Raw genomic sequence first — 20,207 nt, forward strand, 5'->3', positions numbered from 1 at the left:
TCCAATGTGTTTTTTGAAGTCTTAAAATGTGGAATGTTCCGTTTTGGGGGAGCCTTAGATTTAGATGTAGCTAATGTTCCCCCAACATCGGACACCCCCTAATTTCAGACACTCTCTTCAGTCCACTTTAAATGGACTGTAAAATAATGGTACGTTTTGCGACTAAAGACACCCTTTCTAGCTAGCTGACCACAGATTTTCATTGCAATTTATGTAAGTTAAGTTAGGTTTTGAGAGTTTTCAAAAATATATACACATTTTGTGTGACATTCTGTATATTGTAAAATTCGACTGCGCGACTGACCACACATCATTTACGGTAATATCCAACTTTTTACCTCTGTAATATAGCTAACAGATTTTCTAATGTTGCTATCTTAGTTGTTAAATATTGATAGAACTGCTAAGTAAGTAAAAAGGAAAGAAATTGTAAGCGTTAGATAACACATATCACGGGGGTGTTTTGCACAATCTGCAAAAATTTACTTTGAACTTTGAACCATGAACATTTTGACACCTATCACTGTTGGCTATGTTTCGTCTTACAACAGCTACATAGAGACAGTATTTAGTCAAATGTTACAATGCATGCATCAATATTAAACTAATTGGGACACTAATTTTCATTACAGATAACATCAAACAAGAAACGTGGGGACACTTTCAGTTATCGTGAAACCTTTCATCATCACCTTTCAGTGCCTTAGCTTTGAAATGTAAATGTTTATACATATTCAGATTGAGTTATCTTTCTAAAATGTTTATAGTATGCCAAGTTATTTGGCTACATGTATTTACCACCACAGCATGGAGAAAGTCAAGAGGAAGCAGTGGAGTGAGGTGGACATGTTCCATGCCATGGAGGACTGCGGGGCAGGGATGGCTATCCGCCAGGCTGCCAAGGTTAGGCATCTTTTGTTTTTAGGAGATTACCACATGTATGTGAATTGTATCTGCTAGTAACAGTTTTATTTTCTTATCTACCAAGGTGCATGGTGTACCTCGGCAGACCCTGGCGGACAGGCTGAGCGGCCGGGTGACCCATGGTTATCACAGTGGACCACCCACATTGCTTGAGGATTAACATTTTCTGGTGCAGTACTGTATATCCTGCGCCAGCCATGGGTTCCCCTTCACCAGACAGAGGCTGATGAAATACGCCGACAAAATACGCAGTTATTTGGTGTTCTATGTGTTTATGTATGCAGATTGGTGGACTGACTGTTCTCAATGTGTGTGATGTAAATGTGGATGTGTATGGTGATGCCAAAACAAACATTTTCATCCTGGATTTTTAAAATTTGTATTTCACCTTTATTTAACCAGGTAGGCCAGTTGAGAACAAGTTCTCATTTACAAATGCGACCTGGCCAAGATAAAGCAAAGCAGTGTGATAAAAACAACAACACAGAGTTACATATGGGGTAAACAAAAACATACAGTCAATAACACAATAGAAAATATATATACAGTGTGTGCAAATGTAGTAAGTTATGGAGGTAAGGCAATAAATAGGCAATAGTGCAAAATAATTACAATTCAGTATTAACACTGGAGTGATAGATGTGCAGAAGATGACGTGCAAATAGAGATACTGGGGTACAAATGAGCAAAAAATAAATAACAATATGGGGATGAGGTAGTTGGGTGGGCTAATTACAGATGGGTTGTATACAGGTGCAGTGATCGGACAATTATATATATATATTATATTATATATTATATATATATATATATTCAATTATATATTCAATTATATTGTAGGTTTCGGCACCCAAGAGAAACAATCCCACCACTGGGGAAGAGGTGGTGTGAAATGTTCAGGAGGAGGCACAAGAACCTAAGCATGAGGAGGCCGGACACCCTGGATAGGGGGAGAGCTGAGTGTGCCACACGTCCGACGATGGACACCTTCTTCACTTCTTATGAGAAGCACTTGGAGGAGAGTGGGTTGAGGGAGAAACCCAGACAAATCTATAACTGCGAGGAGTCTGGGTTTCGTAGCGACCAGAGCAGGCACAAAGTGCTGGCTCCCCGGGCCGCAAAACACGTGTACCAGCAGGCTCCTGGGACCAAGGAGCACATCACAGTGCTGGCCTGCGTCAACGCAGCTGGGGAGGACGTCCCCCCTGTTTATCATCTACCCCAAGAGTTTCCCCGGTGGACACTTCACACTGGGAGGCCCCCCCCCCAAGCCTTGTACAGTGGGGAAAAAAAGTATTTAGTCAGCCACCAATTGTGCAAGTTCTCCCACTTAAAAAGATGAGAGAGGCCTGTAATTTTCATCATAGGTACACGTCAACTATGACAGAATTAGCAAATTATGGTGGAAAATAAGTATTTGGTCAATAACAAAAGTTTCTCAATACTTTGTTATATACCCTTTGTTGGCAATGACACAGGTCAAATGTTTTCTGTAAGTCTACACAAGGTTTTCACACACTGTTGCTGGTATTTTGGCCCATTCCTCCATGCAGATCTCCTCTAGAGCAGTGATGTTTTGGGGCTGTCGCTGGGCAACACAGACTTTCAACTCCCTCCAAAGATTTTCTATGGGGTTGAGATCTGGAGACTGGCTAGGCCACTCCAGGACCTTGAAATGCTTCTTACGAAGCCACTCCTTCGTTGCCCGGGCGGTGTGTTTGGGATCATTGTCATGCTGAAAGACCCAGCCACGTTTCATCTTCAATGCCCTTGCTGATGGAAGGAGGTTTTCACTCAAAATCTCACGATACATGACCCCATTCATTCTTTCCTTTATACGGATCAGTCGTCCTGGTCCCTTTGCAGAAAAACAGCCCCAAAGCATGATTTTTCCACCCCATGCTTCACAGTAGGTATGGTGTTATTTGGATGCAACTCAGCATTCTTTGTCCTCCAAACACGACGAGTTGAGTTTTTACCAAAGTTTACCAAAGTTTACCAAAAAGGGGCGGCAGGTAGCTTAGTGGTTAAGAGCGTTGTGCCAGTAACCGAAAGGTCGCTGGTTCTAATCCCCGAACCAACTAGGTGAAAAATCTGTCGATGTGCCCTTGAGCAAGGCACTTAACCCTAATTGCTCCTGTAAGTCGCTCTGGATAAGAGCGTCTGCTAAATGACGTAAAATGTAAATGTTATATTTTGGATTCATCTGACCATATGACATTCTCCCAATCCTCTTCTGGATCATCCAAATGCATTCTAGCAAACTTCAGACGGGCCTGGACATGTACTGGCTTAAGCAGGGGGACACGTCTGACACTGCAGGATTTGAGTCCCTGGCGGCGTAGTGTGTTACTGATGGTAGGCTTTGTTACTTTGGTCCCAGCTCTCTGCAGGTCATTCACTAGATCCCCCCGTGTGGTTCTGGGATTTTTGCTCACCGTTCTTGTGATCATTTTGACCCCACGGGGTGAGATCTTGCGTGGAGCCCCAGATCGAGGGAGATTATCAGTGGTCTTGTATGTCTTCCATTTCCCTAATAATTGCTCCCACAGTTGATTTCTTCAAACCAAGCTGCTTACCTATTGCAGATTCAGTCTTCCCAGCCTGGTGCAGGTCTACAATTTTGTTTCTGGTGTCCTTTGACAGCTCTTTGGTCTTGGCCATAGTGGAGTTTGGAGTGTGACTGTTTGAGGTTGTGGATAGGTGTCTTTTATACTGATAACAAGTTCAAACAGGTGCCATTAATACAGGTAACGAGGGGAGGACAGATGAGCCTCTTAAAGAAGAAGTTACAGGTCTGTGAGAGCCAGAAATCTTGCTTGTTTGTAGGTGACCAAATACTTATTTTCCACCATAATTTGCAAATAAATTCATAAAAAATCCTACAATGTGATTTTCTGGAATTTTTTCTCTCAATTTGTCTGTCATAGTTGACGTGTACCTATGATGAAAATTACAGGCCTCTCTCATCTTTTTAAGTGGGAAAACTTGCACAATTGGTGGCTGACTAAATACTTTTTTCCCCCACTGTATGGACGGTCAAACAGTGGCTACATTGACGGGGACCTGTTCAGGAAGTGGTTTCAGCACTTCATTAAGCATGCAGTGAAGGAGCGCCCTCTCCTTCTCCTCTTCGATGGGCACAAGAGTCACATGGACCCGGAGGTGCTCGCGGCGGCACTAAGGGAACGGGTTATACTTCTTTGTCTTCCACCACACTGCACCCATGTCCTGCAGCCGCTGGACGTGGCATACTTTGGCCCTTTTAAAGGCTGAGTTCTCCAAGGTAGCTGGAGACCTTAGCCATTTTGACCACTCCTACATGGTAAACAAATCAGAATTTTCCAGAGTATTCCGCTACCCGTACCAGCGCTGCAAGGACATGTGGTGCAAGGGTATAATAAGTGTGGCCTCTTCCCTTTTGACCCTTCAGCCATTGAAGGGTCCCGTTTAATGCCGTCTCGGTCCCTACCGGGTCCCACCACCGCCTCTCCAGGAACCAGCAGCACTGTGCCGTCCGTCAGCGCCTCCTCCCCAGCGACCACAGGAGGACCCTCAGCCCCTGCTCCAGTCCCAGTTCCACCCCCTGCTCCAGTCCCAGCCCTAGAAGAGCACCCCCTAATAGAGGGGGGGCTGATAGCGAAGGACCTGGGGCACATCCTTACTGTCCTGAAGTATCGGCTGGACCGATACAGAAGACTCCCTGGACCAACTGCCTCCTCCATCTCCCCTGATCACACCACCACAGCAGCCTCGTCTGGTGTCCCTGGCCCCCTGCAATTCGAATACAGCCACCTCCACAGGTAAACACATGTTAAATTACACAAAAAAAAGACAGTTTGTGTTTGATAAAACTGCAATGTTTCAACGTTTTTTCTGTCTTTACATCTCTACAGTCCATAACACCTCCTCAAGGCATGTCCACCTCCTCCAAAACTACTGCAGCTTCCTCCAGAGGTATTGATGTAAAAAAAGTTGAAAAGGGTTTTCATGAAACATGCTCTGTCTAACACCCATGGCACCACTCTCAGGTACTTCATAATCTGTTTTTCTCTCTCTCTCAGTTATTTCAATTACTATTGTTGTTGTAGAAGTTCTACATTTTGCAAAACCATGTTAATCAATTAGATTTTTATTGATTTTTAAATAAAAGAAGACACCACCTGCTGTGCTCGCTGCGGGGAGCGTGATCCACCTGCAAGCTCCCTTCAGGAGTGTAGGTCTGAGGTGTAGTCCCCTGTAGCTCAGTTGGTAGAGCATGGCGCTTGCAACACCAGGGTTGTGGGTTTGTTTCCCACGGGGGGCCAGTTTGAAAATGTATGCACTCACTAACTAACTGTAAGTCGCTCTGGATAAGAGCGTCTGCTAAATTACTAAAATGTAAAAATGTGCCATGGGTGTGCTGTGACTTCTGCCAGCACTGGTTCCACTGCAGGTGTGTGCAGTGGGATCTAGGGTTGGCGGGGGAGCTGTATTTTTATTGTGATTTTTGTGACAATATAGGGATGGAGGTCGAGATGTAATTGTTTGTTTTGTTTGTTTTCATATGAAATTATTTATGTGTAAAAAAATACGTCTAAAATATAATATAATATAATATTTATTCAACCCATCTTGTGTATTCCTCCCTGAAATTAAAGTTGTATTTGATGTAAATTATTCATACTCATTTATATTTTAGTATTAAACTGTTATCTACTTTCTCAAAACATAAGATTAATCTATAAAACAAATTGAGACATGATTTGGTTACGACACTGAATATGTTGGCGAATAACCATTTTTTAAGAGTCCACAGGAGGGCGCACCGGGCTACGCAATAAAACATTGACAGGAAAGTTGTTGTTTTTTACCGGAAGGCTAGCCAACTAGTCAACTATCTAGTAAACACTGGTGTCTCTTTTTCGAACAAAATGTAACTGATATATCTTGTAATTGAACAAAATAGTCAGGTGGCCAATAACTGGGGATTGTATGCCGCTAATATGGGATGTATTTTTTTTTGCTAACCCGCTTATCAAAAAGCTGATAATAGTAGTATTTTCAATGAAATTTCAAACATGCTAATTGCTAACCCGTTAGCTAACATTTTTTTACGACACCAATAATCACAAAACATTGATGGCTTGATCAAAAGATTACACTGTTGAAGGTAATATATTTCTTAAACGATGTTGAATGTGCCGATAATACGGGGTGCTACGCTATATCTCGTTCAGCCTGTAACTGAGATCCAGTGCTTATTGTGTGCCGTACATATGTCACATATGGTTGGATGCAAAGATGCCTGGGTAGAAATATGATCCTGAGTGTGTTTAGGCATCAGAACAAAACACTGGGCTGGATTAAACCAATCAAATGTGTGCCTCTCCCTCTGTGCATGGTTACTGGATGGCATCGGGCCAAGGCTCGTCAGGCAGGCAAATAATGTCTGTGAGCTGTGCTAGAAGAAGCATGGGCATTGGGCACGGACACGACACGTGCAGCCAGCCCTTAATACGCCCAGAATGAAGGCTGGCTGCCTAAGAAAGGTCAGTCACTGGACACTTGCGCTCTCCCTTTCTCTCTCTCTCTCTCTCTCTCTCTCTCTCTCTCTCTCTCTCTCTCTCTCTCTCTCTCTCTCTCTCTCTTTTCCCTCTCTCTCTCTCTCTCTCTCTCTCTCTCTCTCTCTCTCTCTCTCTCTCTCTCTCTCTCTCTCTCTCTCTCTCTCTCTCTCTCTCTCTCTCTCTCTCTCTCTCTCTCTCTCTCCACCCTCTCTCTCTCTCTCTCTCTCTCTCTCTCTCTCTCTCTCTCTCTCTCTCTCTCTCTCTCCCTCTCTCTCTCTCTCCTCTCTCTCTCTCTCTCTGTAGAGCTGTCTGGCAGGCTGCCAAGAGCCAGAGCAGATAGAAACCCGGCTGCGTCCCAAACAGCACCCTATTCCCTAGTTCACTACTTTTGCCCAGTTTGCTATATGGACCCTGGTCAAAAGTAGTGCACTATATAGGAAATAGGGTGCCATTTGGGACGGATTCCCCACCTTCCCCTCACCTCGCAGGCTGGGCTGTGTTAGGGCCTTACCTCCTGTTCTACTGCTCTGCTCTGGCTGAGGGATTACAGACAGTACTGCTGCCAGGAAGTGTTTATTCGGAGAAGTGTTGGAAACACAGGTCGCTCAGGGGTGGGAGGGTGCCTCGCTCGGAGTGTGTCACCAATAGGCTGTAATTTATCGGCTGTGGGGCAGTGGAACTCCGTCAGTCCTGACATTTAGGGGCAGGCCCTGAAGGCTCCCTCTCTTCCTCTCGCTAACATTATTTGCTGTAAGCCTGCCTTCCCAGCTAACGACAAACGTTCCCACAACTTTCGAGAACGTTCCCTTAAGAGTCTCGTTAGGTCATTACCTAATGTTTTCATATGAATGTTCCAGTGACGTGCAAGAGACCACTCCCTTAATGCCAAACAGAACTTAGCCAGAATGTGGTTAACATGTTCTAGAATATTCAATATTCTGTTCTAGACAAGTTTCATGGGAACGTTGCAAGAACATTCCTGTGTATCAGTCGTCAAGATGTCGCCTGATGGTATACATATTTTCAAGCATAGTGGTGGCTGCATCATGTTATGGGTACGCTTGTAATTGTTAAGGACTGGGGAGTTTTTCAGGATAAAAAATAAACAGAATGGAGCTAAGCACAGACAAAATCCTAGAGGAAAAGCTGGTTCAGATAACCAGACACTGGGTGATGAATTCACCTTTCAGCAGGACAATAACCTAAAACACAAGGCCAAATCTACACTGGAGTTGCTTACCAAGAAGACAGTGAATGTTCCCGAGTGGCTGAGTTACAGTTTTGACTTAAATCTACTTGAAAATCTATGGCAAGACCTGAAAATGGTTGTCTAGCAATGATCAACAACCAATTTGACAGCGCTTGAAGAATTGTTTTAAGAATATTGGGCAAATGTTACACAATCCATGTGTGGAAAGCTCTTTGAGACTTACCCAGAAAGACTCACAGCTGTAATCGCTGCCAAAGGTGCTGCTACAATGTATTGACTCAGGGTTGTGAATACTTATGTAAATGAGATATTTCTGTATTTAATTTTCTTAACATTTGCACAAATATCTAAGAATCTTTTTTCACTTTGTCATTATGGGGTATTGTGTGTAGATCGGTGAGACAATTTGTTTATGGAATCCATTTTGAATTATTATATAATAATAATAATATGCCATTTAGCAGACGCTTTTATCCAAAGCGACTTACAGTCATGCGTGCATACATTTTTTTGTTGTTGTGTGTATTCAAGCTGTAACACAACAAAATGTGGAATAAGTCAAGGGGTATGAATACTCTCTGAAGTTATTGTATCCAGTGTTCTATATCCTGAGCTCTTTAATCCCACCCCTCTGCTACTCTCAGTCCATCCCACCTATCATGAGCTCTTTAATCCCACCCCTCTGCTACTCTCAGTCCATCCCACCTATCATGAGCTCTTTAATCCCACCCCTCTGCTACTCTCAGTCCATCCCACCTATCATGAGCTCTTTAATCCCACCCCTCTGCTACTCTCAGTCCATCCCACCTATCATGAGCTCTTTAATCCCACCCCTCTGCTACTCTCAGTCCATCCCACCTATCATGAGCTCTTTAATCCCACCCCTCTGCTACTCTCAGTCCATCCCACCTATCATGAGCTCTTTAATCCCACCCCCTCTGCTACTCTCAGTCCATCCCACCTATCATGAGCTCTTTAATCCCACCCCTCTGCTACTCTCAGTCCATCCCACCTATCATGAGCGCTTTAATCCCACCCCTCTGCTACCCTCAGTCCATCCCACCTATCATGAGCGCTTTAATCCCACCCCTCTACTACTCTCAGTCCATCCCACCTAGCTTTTGATTTCCATGTGCCATATATTTTTCAACTGTGCTGTGATGTCTTACATGAATTTTGAACTTTTCTAATTGCATAGTATCCACAGATTGTAAATTAAAGATGAATATTTTTCCTAAGAGTATGATATTGTTGATTGATTGACTATGGATTTCCAAATTGCCCAACACTGCTATTTGTAGATTTCATTTTAAAATGTTGTGATTTTTCAGCCATTCCTGAACCTGTGACCAGAAACAAGCTACATGGGGACAATACCAGAATAAATGATCGAGTGATTCTGTTTCTTCACTGCAGAGCTGAGATTGTTGTATGCCCCATATACAGTATATAGCGTTCTGTTGGTGGCAAGACATTTTCATAATAATTGAAATTGAAAAACTTGAAGTGTTGAATGAAACGTGGTTTTGTTGATCAGTTCATACACCATGTGCCATGGAATCGGTACATCAAAAAATATCTCCCCAGTTATTTTGTAACCTGTATGGCGTAGCTGTGAACATGTTTGTCCTCAAATGAAACTTGTATATTTTTCTATTTATGACGATCTTTTCCAGCCAATTTTGGTATTTAATACATGGCAGACAAACAAGTTCCCAACCTTGTCCCCCTTCCACTTGTCTCCTCCATTTTTGCGGTAATGCTGCAATCAGTTGATTTTGGATTGAACAAACATTCCCATATACAGTGCCCTCCGTAATTATTGGGACAGTGAAGCATTTTTTCTTATTTTGGCTCTATACTTCATAAGTTTGGATTTGAAATCAAACAACGACTATATGAGGTTAAAGTGCAGATTGTCAGCTTTAATTTGAGGGTATTTTCATCCATATTGGGTGAAGCGTTTAGAAATGACAGCACTTTTTTTGTACATATTGGGACAAATTCACTTGTCTGTGTTAAAATAGTAAAAAGTTAAGTATTTGGTCCCATATTTATAGCACGCAATGACTACATCAAGCTTGTGACTTTACACATTTGTTGTGTGCATTTGCTGTTATTGTATTGGTGAGAGGTTAGCATGTGTGTATGATCATCATTCTTAGTAATCTAGTGGAAAACCAGTTCGGGTTTAAGTATAATTTATGTGTGAGTGAAGCTTTTAGTGAGAGGTTTAATGCTTTAATACTTAATAATTTCAGCCCTCCGAATTCTTATTCATTATATAAATAGGCATGTTTAATTTAGTCTGGCTTAGCATTCCAAATAATGTAAAATATGTTTTGCTCATATGATTTAAAAAACGAATCATTTGGGTGGGCAGAGCCATAAGCAATCTGTGATATGACTAAATTAATCAGGGCGATTTTCCCACAAATAGAAAGGTATTTACCTTTCCATGGTAGGAAGATAAAATCTATATTATTATTATTATTATTTTTTTTTTTGGGTGGATCAGCTTAATATTGCAGATAGATTGTATCTTCTATCAATGTAATTGTCTGCATCACTTCCAATCCCCCATGTTTTTTATATATATACTCCCCTTTATTACTTTTCAACCCCACCATCCTTTCCCTACTTGGAGTTAATTAGTGAACAACAATGCCCAGGCCTCTACTTCCGGTCTATACTTACTATCTACACCTTATGGACACAGTTAATTTTACAATAATTCTATTATATATATATATATATATATATATATATATATATATATATATATATATATATATATATATATATATATATATATTATTTTTTGCTCCTGAACTTCTTCTACTCTCAACCTCTCCGATCATTTTCATGATGTCCATCCGGTTTGCTTCTATATGCCATATCTTTCTAACTGTGCTCTTTCCCAAAAGCTCCCAACATACAACCTATATACTTACTATGGACACAGTATGCTTACATTATTAGCTATCTTTGTTATTATTTGTTGTTATTTGTTATTAGTCCCATCCTTCAACTCTATTCAATACCTCCCATCTATCTCTTAACACCATCCACATAGGATTTCTATTTGCCATATATATTTCAACCGTACTGTGATGTTTTACAAAAGTTCTGAACCTTTCTATTCTCATTGCTTCTACAGATTGTGAATTAAAAATAAACATTTTTGCTAAAAGTATTATTACATTATTGATCGATTGACTATGACTTTTCAGATCACCCAGTAGTGCTATCTGCAGGGTTAGCTCCAGGTAAATATTGCAATCCTTTAGCCATTCCTGGACCTGTGTCCAAAAACAAGCTACAAATGGACAGAACCAAAACAAATGATCTAATGATTCTGTCTCTTCACAGCAAAATCTGCAGAGCTGGGAAGATTGTATCCCCCATATAAATAACATTCTATTGGTAGCAAGAATTGAATATAATAATTTAAATTGAAAGATTCTAATTTTTGAATCCGGCGTCGTTTTGCATGTCAGTTCATAAACACTATGCCATGGGATCGGTACATCAAAAATCTCTTCCCAACTATTTTGCAATCTATATGGGACGGCTGACGATCCTTTGGTCCTTAAGTGAAACTGATATACTTTTTTATTTGATTTTATCTATTTTTGCTAACTTTCTATTAAAATGTATTGTATTGAGATCATTTATTTATTTCAGGATATGTATACCAAGTATGTTCAATTCACCATCAGACCATTTTATTGGTAAACTACATGGTAATGTAAAACTTGTATCTTTTAGCAATCCAATACGTAATGGAAGCTAGTTCCTGCAGCAATGTTCCAACATCTAGTGGAAAGCCTTCCCAGAAGAGTAGAGGCTGTTATAGCAGCAAAGGGGGGACCAACTCCATATTAATGCCCATGATTTTGGAATGAGATGTTTGACGAGGAGGTGTCCACAAACTTTTGGTCATGTAGTTGATCTACCCTAATTACCTCGTACCCCAGCACATCAACTCGGTACTGGTACCTCGTGTACAAAGCCTATTCCCCCTCAGGAGACTGAAAATATTTGGCATGGGTCCTCAGATCCTCAAAAAGTTATACAACTGCACCATCGAGAGCATCCTGACTGGTTGCATCACTGCCTGGTATGGCAACTGCTCGGCCTCCGACCGCAAGGCACTACAGAGGGTGGTGCGTACGGCCCAGTACATCACTGGGGCCAAGCTTCCTGCCATCCAGGACCTCTATACCAGGCGGTGTCAAAAATTGTAAAAGACTCCAGCCACCCTTGTCATAGACTGTTCTCTCTGCTACCGCACGGCAAGCGGTACAGGAGCGCCAAGTCTTGGTCCAAAAGGCTTCTCAACAGCTTCTACCCCCAAGCCATAAGACTCCTGAACAGCTAATCATGGCTACCCGGACTATTTGCATTGACCCCCCCACCCCACCCCACCCCACCCCACCCCCTCTTTTACGCTGCTGCTACTCTCTGTTTATAATCTATGCAAAGTCACTTTAACTCTAACCACATGTACATATTACCTCAATTACCTCGACTAACCGGTGCCCCCACACATTGTCTCTGTACCGGTACCCCCTGTATATAGCCTCCCTACTGTTATTTTATTTTACTGCTGCTCTTTAGTTATTTGTCATTTAATATTTTTTACTTAACACTTATTTTTCTTAAAACTGCATTGTTGGTTAAGGGCTTGTAAGTAAGCATTTCACTGTAAGGTCCACACCAGTTGTATTCGGCGCATGTGGCAAATACAATTTGATTTGATTTGATTATCATTACTCATTGTGATTTAAAAAGTGTTTCACTTTTCTATTATTTCTCTATTTTCTCTCTCTCTGCATTGTGGGTAAGGGCCCATAAGTAAGCATTTCACTGTTGGTCTACACCTGTTGTTTACGAAGCATGTGACGAATACAATTTTGTTTGAGTTTATTTGACTCTGCTGCACTTGCACTGTATGTCCCTCACCGGTTCACTGCATGTTCCTCACCAGTTTTTGAAACCTCTTCAGGGGACATACTGTTCCTGTTCTGTGTTCAGTCCAGGCACGAGTCTTTCTAAAGATTCTTCCTGGCACCACAATCAAAAGAGGCCAGCTTGGGGAAACATGGTGGAAGCTAGATCTTCCTATGTGCTTTGCACACTCAAACAGTAGTCTTTCTTAGACTTGACATCAAACTGCATACTTTTCCCTATTCAGCTGTGTAGAGAATGAGAAATGTGTAGAATTATGTGTTAACAGAGAATAGGTGGGTGGCTGCAGCGTTTCCCATAGTTGGGAGTGGGGACCAGGGCTGGGGTCTGTTGGAATTGAAAGCAGTCAATTCAGGAAGTGATTTTAATTTAAGATTATTATTTTTTTTTTAATAAAGAAAACTTTGAAATAAATAGCTTCTTCTCCTATTGAGAAGTAATTGAACATCTATTTTTTTTTTCAAGTTTGAATTTTTATTTCAGTTGACTTCCTTGAATTGACTGCCTTACATTTCAATTGACCCCAGCCCTGGTGGGGACCATCATGTGCTGTGTGCCACCCTGAGTAAAATAGGGCAAAGTAGGTATGTTCATGATATTGTGTTTCTGCCAGCAGAGGGAGCTATAGTCAATATAATGCTCTCCACAGCTCGCTGTGGTAATGTAACGCCCACTGTTGTTGCAAACTGTCCACCATTTTCCTGTTACTGGTTTCTATATAAAGGTTTTCTTTTCCAGCTCTGAAAAAGTTCCCGGTCTCTCAACTTCTAATGATTTGCTCTGGTAAAAGATGAAACTATGCCCTTCTTTTTTGTGCAAGCTCACAGACATACACAATCATGAGAAGTTGTTTTAATGTTGTGCATACTTGATATGGTTGGGAAAAAATTATAGTAAAGCTCACAGTTTACAGAGTATAAATCAAACCAACTAGTGTGGTGTTATAGCAAGTTAAAGTAAGTAAAATAGAAGTTAAAGTAAATAAAATAGAAGTTAAAGTTAAATAAAATAAATGTGCTGTAGGACAGTTTCTGGGTTCACATACTTAAATTAGCAGCTAATGCATGTATATAAGTATAATTCATATAAGAAGCTTATACATTCAATATGCATACACTACCGGTCAAAAGTCTTAGAACGCCTACTCATTCAAGAGAATGCCAAGAGTGTGCAAAGCTGTCATCAAGGCAAAGGATGGCTAGTTGAAGAATCTCAAATGTTATACATGTTTTGATTTGTTTAACACTTTTTTTGGTTACTACATGATTCCATATGTGTTATTTCATAGTTTTACAATGTAGAAAATAGTACAAAATAAAATAAAGAAAAACCCTTGAATGAGTAGGTGTTCTAAAACTTTTCATCGGTAGTGTATGTGCCATCAAATGTTTGCTCCACACAATAAAGCACAAATGAACACAAAGGCCTCAAATCCATATTATTTGAAATATCATCTCATTCTAGAATCAACTATCGACCCAAAGCATACGTCCAGACAGCGTATTAACCAATGATATTGTCATCTATCAATCAATGAAATACAACAGTTCATTTTCACCTTCCACACATTTACCTCAGGTTCTTCTCAATGCCATCCTTCACATCCTTCAGAGTCAAAGATGTGCTGCCAAACTGACAGTCCATTTCAAGTCATCGTTCACAGTGCTCCATTTAGTCAACAGTCTTTGTGTGTGAAAGAGTTCAGGGTATTTCATCTGACAATCGGTTGTTTTACTGACTTTGCATTTGAATCTATCTTCAATCTGGCATCCTTTTTCTTTTCCAAAAACAGGATATAACCCACTGTGAGTGTTAGTGTTTCCCCTAGGATTTCTTTCAGCAGCGGTGACAAAGGTAGCGGGTATTTAAAGACTGAATGCATCAAATGCTACAAATATATGTTGTAACTTGTCACTCTATATTTTTTTTGGAATTGGAGGGGCACCGCTGCTAAATCAATATATGGAGAAACACTGTGTTATATACAATATGTTGCTGACTAGATAGATAGTTATTAAATAAGCAAGACTATCAGATCCAGATGCATTTGCTGTAGGAGAAGGGTTACCTAACAATTCTGACAAACTAACCTTGATGCCATCCACATTTTGGATGGTCGTTGGTTTAACAAGTCCATTTCATCCCCCCCTCGTTGCTTTGTAGGTTACTTAGTCTGCCTCTGCCACATCATCACCAGGAAAGGTGGGCATCTAATATGAACACCGTTTTCCAAGGTGCTCTGCCGTGGGACCACCTGCACACAGAACGTTGGAAATCTCTTTGTCACGGTGAACTGGTCTGTGACGTCGAAGCGGAGGCCACAGAGTTTGGAGAGTGGCGTGGGGCCGTTGAGAGGAGTCAGTACGTTGTTATGGTGGGGGAGAGTAGCTCTCAGTCCGAGGGTTTCCCCGTTAACCAGTGACACATCCACAGGTAGCATGATGTAGACATGAAGCAGGAGCTCGCCGGGGCTACACTTAGTTTTCATAGACCAGCAGTATTCTCCATGCTCACCTGTGGAGAAAAGGGGATAGTCTTAGTATGATACATGGTATATGATATATGACACTCCCACCAACTGAGCTACACACAGCACCACAGCTCGTCTTTTCTGCATATCCTTTTTATCAGTGCAAAAAAAAAAAAAAATTCTAGAAATGAATGCCTTTTATTCTCAGCAATTCCCTTAGACTGTGATATATCATGCTATATGGTGCTTTTACAGTATATCATATTATATGGGGTGGATACCAATATTGATAATTCGATATGATATTGATATCATTTGATATAGTTTGATATCGAAATGAGCAAGGCATACCGATATGATATCAATATCTAATTGAAAAATGCAACTGATATCGATATAGATTTTCCATATCGGTGCCCGTCACAAAATATATATATATAATGGTGTTCTCACCTGCTGTAGAGTCTTTGAAGCGTACAGTCGGTATAGCTTGGGTCTCCAGCATAGCTCTGTAAGTCAGTACAGTGCAACCCAGCACACACTCAGACGGTGGGTCCAGATCTTTGGATATCTCTGTCAGTAATCTGTCCTTGTCTGTACATTCCATCCCACCATCCAGTGCCCCCACGGCCATGAGCATGGTGGACAGAACCCCACAGAAAACCTGAACAGACCAGTAGTTAGCCATTCTGACCCAAACCAGCCAAAAGTCAAGTCAGGAACAAATTGAGCTGCTGCCTCTTGCTGCTGCTGTGCTGTGCTGTGTCGTAGTAGCTCTGAACATGTATCCAAAATCCAATAAGCATATTCATTGCTCATCACTCCCCCCCCAAAAAATGTAATGTTTTAAATAGCAGTTGGGTCATTCCCACCAATTTGGTGCCTTTTGAGAAGTGCAACTTGGTAAAAAAGTTTAATTTCACCTCATTTTAAAGGGGCAGTGCAGTTAAAAATGATTATTTCCACACTATGAGGTCGAAATAACACTCTGAATTGTGAAAATGATGATAACGCCCTTTTTGTGTAAAAGCTGTTTGAAAAAAATACCTGGAATTTCAGCCTGTTCAGGTGGAATGGAACTTTTGGCCCACATTATGATGTCACAATGTGATCTGATTATAATAGACCAATGACTGTTCATTTGGGTAAGGTGGTGGACTCTAGACCACCCTATCAGCCAATCAGGGCTGTGTATGTAAATAACTTCAAATTTGTTTTCTAACTCCCACCCGATCAGACTGAGCATTTCGAGGGCCGAAGGATGCTCAGGGAAATTAATAATAAAAAGTGTAATAAACACACAGTGATTTATTAGACAGACAGTGATGATTTAAAAATACAATTCCAAAGACTGCATGGGGGCTTTAACATTCTGTCATAAAGAATACATTTTCCCATCTCAAAAAATACTATACCTATTAAGCTCCAAATAAAGAAACAGGGTTGACCACAAAGTTATTATAGTTTTGTGTTTTCATATTAGTTTTTATTTCTATTAGTTTTTTCGATTTTTATTTGAAACTATAAACTTATTTAGTTTCAATTAATTTTCAGACCTGAATGCTAGTTTTTATTTCATTTTAAATTTAACCAATAAGGCCCAAGGGGGTGTGGTATATGGCCAATATACCACGGCTAAGGGCTGTATCAGCTGTGGTATATTGGCCATGTACCACAAACCCCTACGTGCCTTATTGCTATTATAAACTGGTTACCAACGTAATTAGAGCAGTAAAAAGAAATGCTTTGTCATACCCATGGTATACGGTCTGATATACCACGGCAGTCAGCCAATCAGCATTCAGGGCTCGAACCACCCAGTTTATAATATGTTTTTATATTATTTAGTTATAGTTTCAGTTTTAATGTTAGGGACAGAAGCATGTGAGGATAGAAGCCATTTGTGTTGTATAGTTTTTGTTTTTGTTTTTGGGGATGTCACTTATTGCAACTGGGGAACAGTAATAAAACTGGGGGACAGTAATACAACTAGGGGACAGTAATACAACTAGGGGACAGTAATACAACTAGGGGACAGTAATACAACTAGGGGACAGTAATACAACTGGGGGACAGTAATACAACTTGGAGACAGTAATACAACTAGGGGACAGTAATACAACTAGGGGACAGTAATACAACTGGGGGACAGTAATACAACTAGGGGACAGTAATACAACTAGGGGACAGTAATACAACTGGGGGACAGTAATACAACTAGGGGACAGTAATACAACTAGGGGACAGTAATACAACTAGGGGACAGTAATACAACTTGGGGACAGTAATACAACTAGGGGACAGTAATACAACTAGGGGACAGTAATACAACTTGGGGACAGTAATACAACTGGGGGACAGTAATACAACTAGGGGACAGTAATACAACTAGGGGACAGTAATACAACTTCGGAACAGTAATACAACTGGGGGACAGTAATACAACTGGGGGACAGTAATACAACTAGGGGACAGTAATACAACTTCGGAACAGTAATAAAACTGGGGGACAGTAATACAACTAGGGGACAGTAATACAACTAGGGGACAGTAATACAACTAGGGGACAGTAATACAACTAGGGGACAGTAATACAACTGGGGGACAGTAATAAAACTGGGGGACAGTAATACAACTAGGGGAGAGTAATACAACTAGGGAACAGTAATACAACTGGGGGGCAGTAATACAACTAGGGGACAGTAATACAACTAGGGGGACAGTAATACAACTGGGGGACAGTAATACAACTAGGGGACAGTAATACAACTAGGGGACAGTAATACAACTAGGGGACAGTAATACAACTGGGGGACAGTAATAAAACTGGGGGACAGTAATACAACTGGGGGACAGTAATACAACTAGGGGACAGTAATACAACTAGGGAACAGTAATACAACTTGGGAACAGTAATAGAACTGGGGGACAGTAATAAAATTAGGAGACAGTAATACAACTAGGGGACAGTAATACAACTGGGGGACAGTAATACAACTAGGGGACAGTAATACAACTAGGGGACAGTAATACAACTAGGGGACAGTAATACAACTGGGGGACAGTAACACAACTAGGGGACAGTAATACAACTAGGGGACAGTAATACAACTAGGGGACAGTAATACAACTAGGGGACAGTAATACAACTTGGGAACAGTAATACAACTAGGGGACAGTAATACAACTAGGGGACAGTAATACAACTTGGGAACAGTAATACAACTAGGGGACAGTAATACAACTAGGGGACAGTAATACAACTTGGGAACAGTAATACAACTAGGGGACAGTAATACAACTAGGGGAGAGTAATACAACTGGGGGACAGTAATACAACTGGGGGACAGTAATACAACTAGGGGACAGTAATACAACTTGGGAACAGTAATATAACTAGGGGACAGTAATACAACTTGGGAACAGTAATACAACTGGGGGACAGTAATACAACTGGAGGACAGTAATACAACTAGGGGACAGTAATACAACTAGGGGACAGTAATACAACTAGGGGACAGTAATACAACTGGGGGACAGTAATACAACTAGGGGACAGTAATACAACTAGGGGACAGTAATACAACTGGGGGACAGTAATACAACTAGGGGACAGTAATACAACTAGGGGACAATAATACAACTGGGGGACAGTAATACAACTGGGGGACAGTAATACAACTAGGGGACAGTAATACAACTAGGGGATAGTAATACAACTTCGGAACAGTAATACAACTGGGGGACAGTAATACAACTGGGGGACAGTAATACAACTTCAGAACAGTAATAAAACTGGGGGACAGTAATACAACTAGGGAACAGTAATACAACTGGGGGACAGTAATACAACTAGGGGACAGTAATACAACTGGGGGACAGTAATAAAACTGGGGGACAATAATACAACTTGGGAACAGTAATAGAACTGGGGGACAGTAATACAACTATGGGACAGTAATACAACTGGGGGACAGTAATAAAACTGGGGGACAGTAATACAACTAGGGGACAGTAATACAACTTGGGAACAGTAATACAACTAGGGGACAGTAATACAACTAGGGGACAGTAATACAACTGGGGAACAGTAATACAACTAGGGGACAGTAATACAACTAGGGGACAATAATACAACTAGGGGACAGTAATACAACTTCGGAACAGTAATACAACTGGGGGACAGTAATACAACTGGGGGACAGTAATACAACTAGGGGACAGTAATACAACTAGGGGACAGTAATACAACTAGGGGACAGTAATACAACTAGGGGACAGTAATACAACTTCAGAACAGTAATAAAACTGGGGGACAGTAATACAACTAGGGGACAGTAATACAACTGGGGGACAGTAATACAACTAGGGGACATTAATACAACTGGGGGACAGTAATAAAACTGGGGGACAGTAATACAACTTGGGAACAGTAATAGAACTGGGGGACAGTAATACAACTAGGGGACAGTAATACAACTGGGGGACAGTAATAAAACTGGGGGACAGTAATACAACTTGGGAACAGTAATACAACTGGGGGACAGTAATAAAACTGGGGGACAGTAATACAACTTGGGAACAGTAATAGAACTGGGGGACAGTATTAAAACTAGGGGACAGTAATACAACTGGGGGACAGTAATACAACTAGGGGAAAGTAATACAACTGGGGGATATTAATACAACTTGGGGACAGTAATACAACTGGGGGACAGTAATACAACTAGGGGACAGTAATATAACTAGGGGACAGTAATGCAACTAGGGGACAGTAATACAACTAGGGGACAGTAATACAACTAGGGGACAGTATTACAACTGGGGGATATTAATATAACTTGGGGACAGTAATACAACTGGGGGACAGTAATACAACTAGGGGACAGTAATACAACTGGGGGACAGTAATACAACTAGGGGACAGTAATACAACTAGGGGACAGTAATACAACTAGGGGACAGTAATACAACTGGGGGACAGTAATACAACTAGGGGACAGTAATAAAACTAGGGGACAGTAATACAACTAGGGGACAGTAATACAACTTGGGAACAGTAATACAACTAGGGGACAGTAAT

The 20,207-nt window shown here is 41.1% G+C and overlaps 1 long non-coding RNA gene across 1 annotated transcript; it reads left to right on the plus strand.

Moving 5' to 3' along the window:
* The first annotated feature begins 4,616 nt into the window (after positions 1–4,616).
* On the plus strand, positions 4,617–9,549 carry LOC123491582. The gene is made up of 3 exons (XR_006661432.1): positions 4,617–4,727; positions 4,821–4,881; positions 9,012–9,549. It is a non-coding gene; the product is annotated as an uncharacterized LOC123491582 (long non-coding RNA).
* The last annotated feature ends 10,658 nt before the right edge of the window (positions 9,550–20,207 follow it).

Source organism: Coregonus clupeaformis, chromosome 9, assembly GCF_020615455.1.
Source record: "Coregonus clupeaformis isolate EN_2021a chromosome 9, ASM2061545v1, whole genome shotgun sequence".
In the NCBI taxonomy this organism is placed as follows: domain Eukaryota; kingdom Metazoa; phylum Chordata; class Actinopteri; order Salmoniformes; family Salmonidae; genus Coregonus; species Coregonus clupeaformis.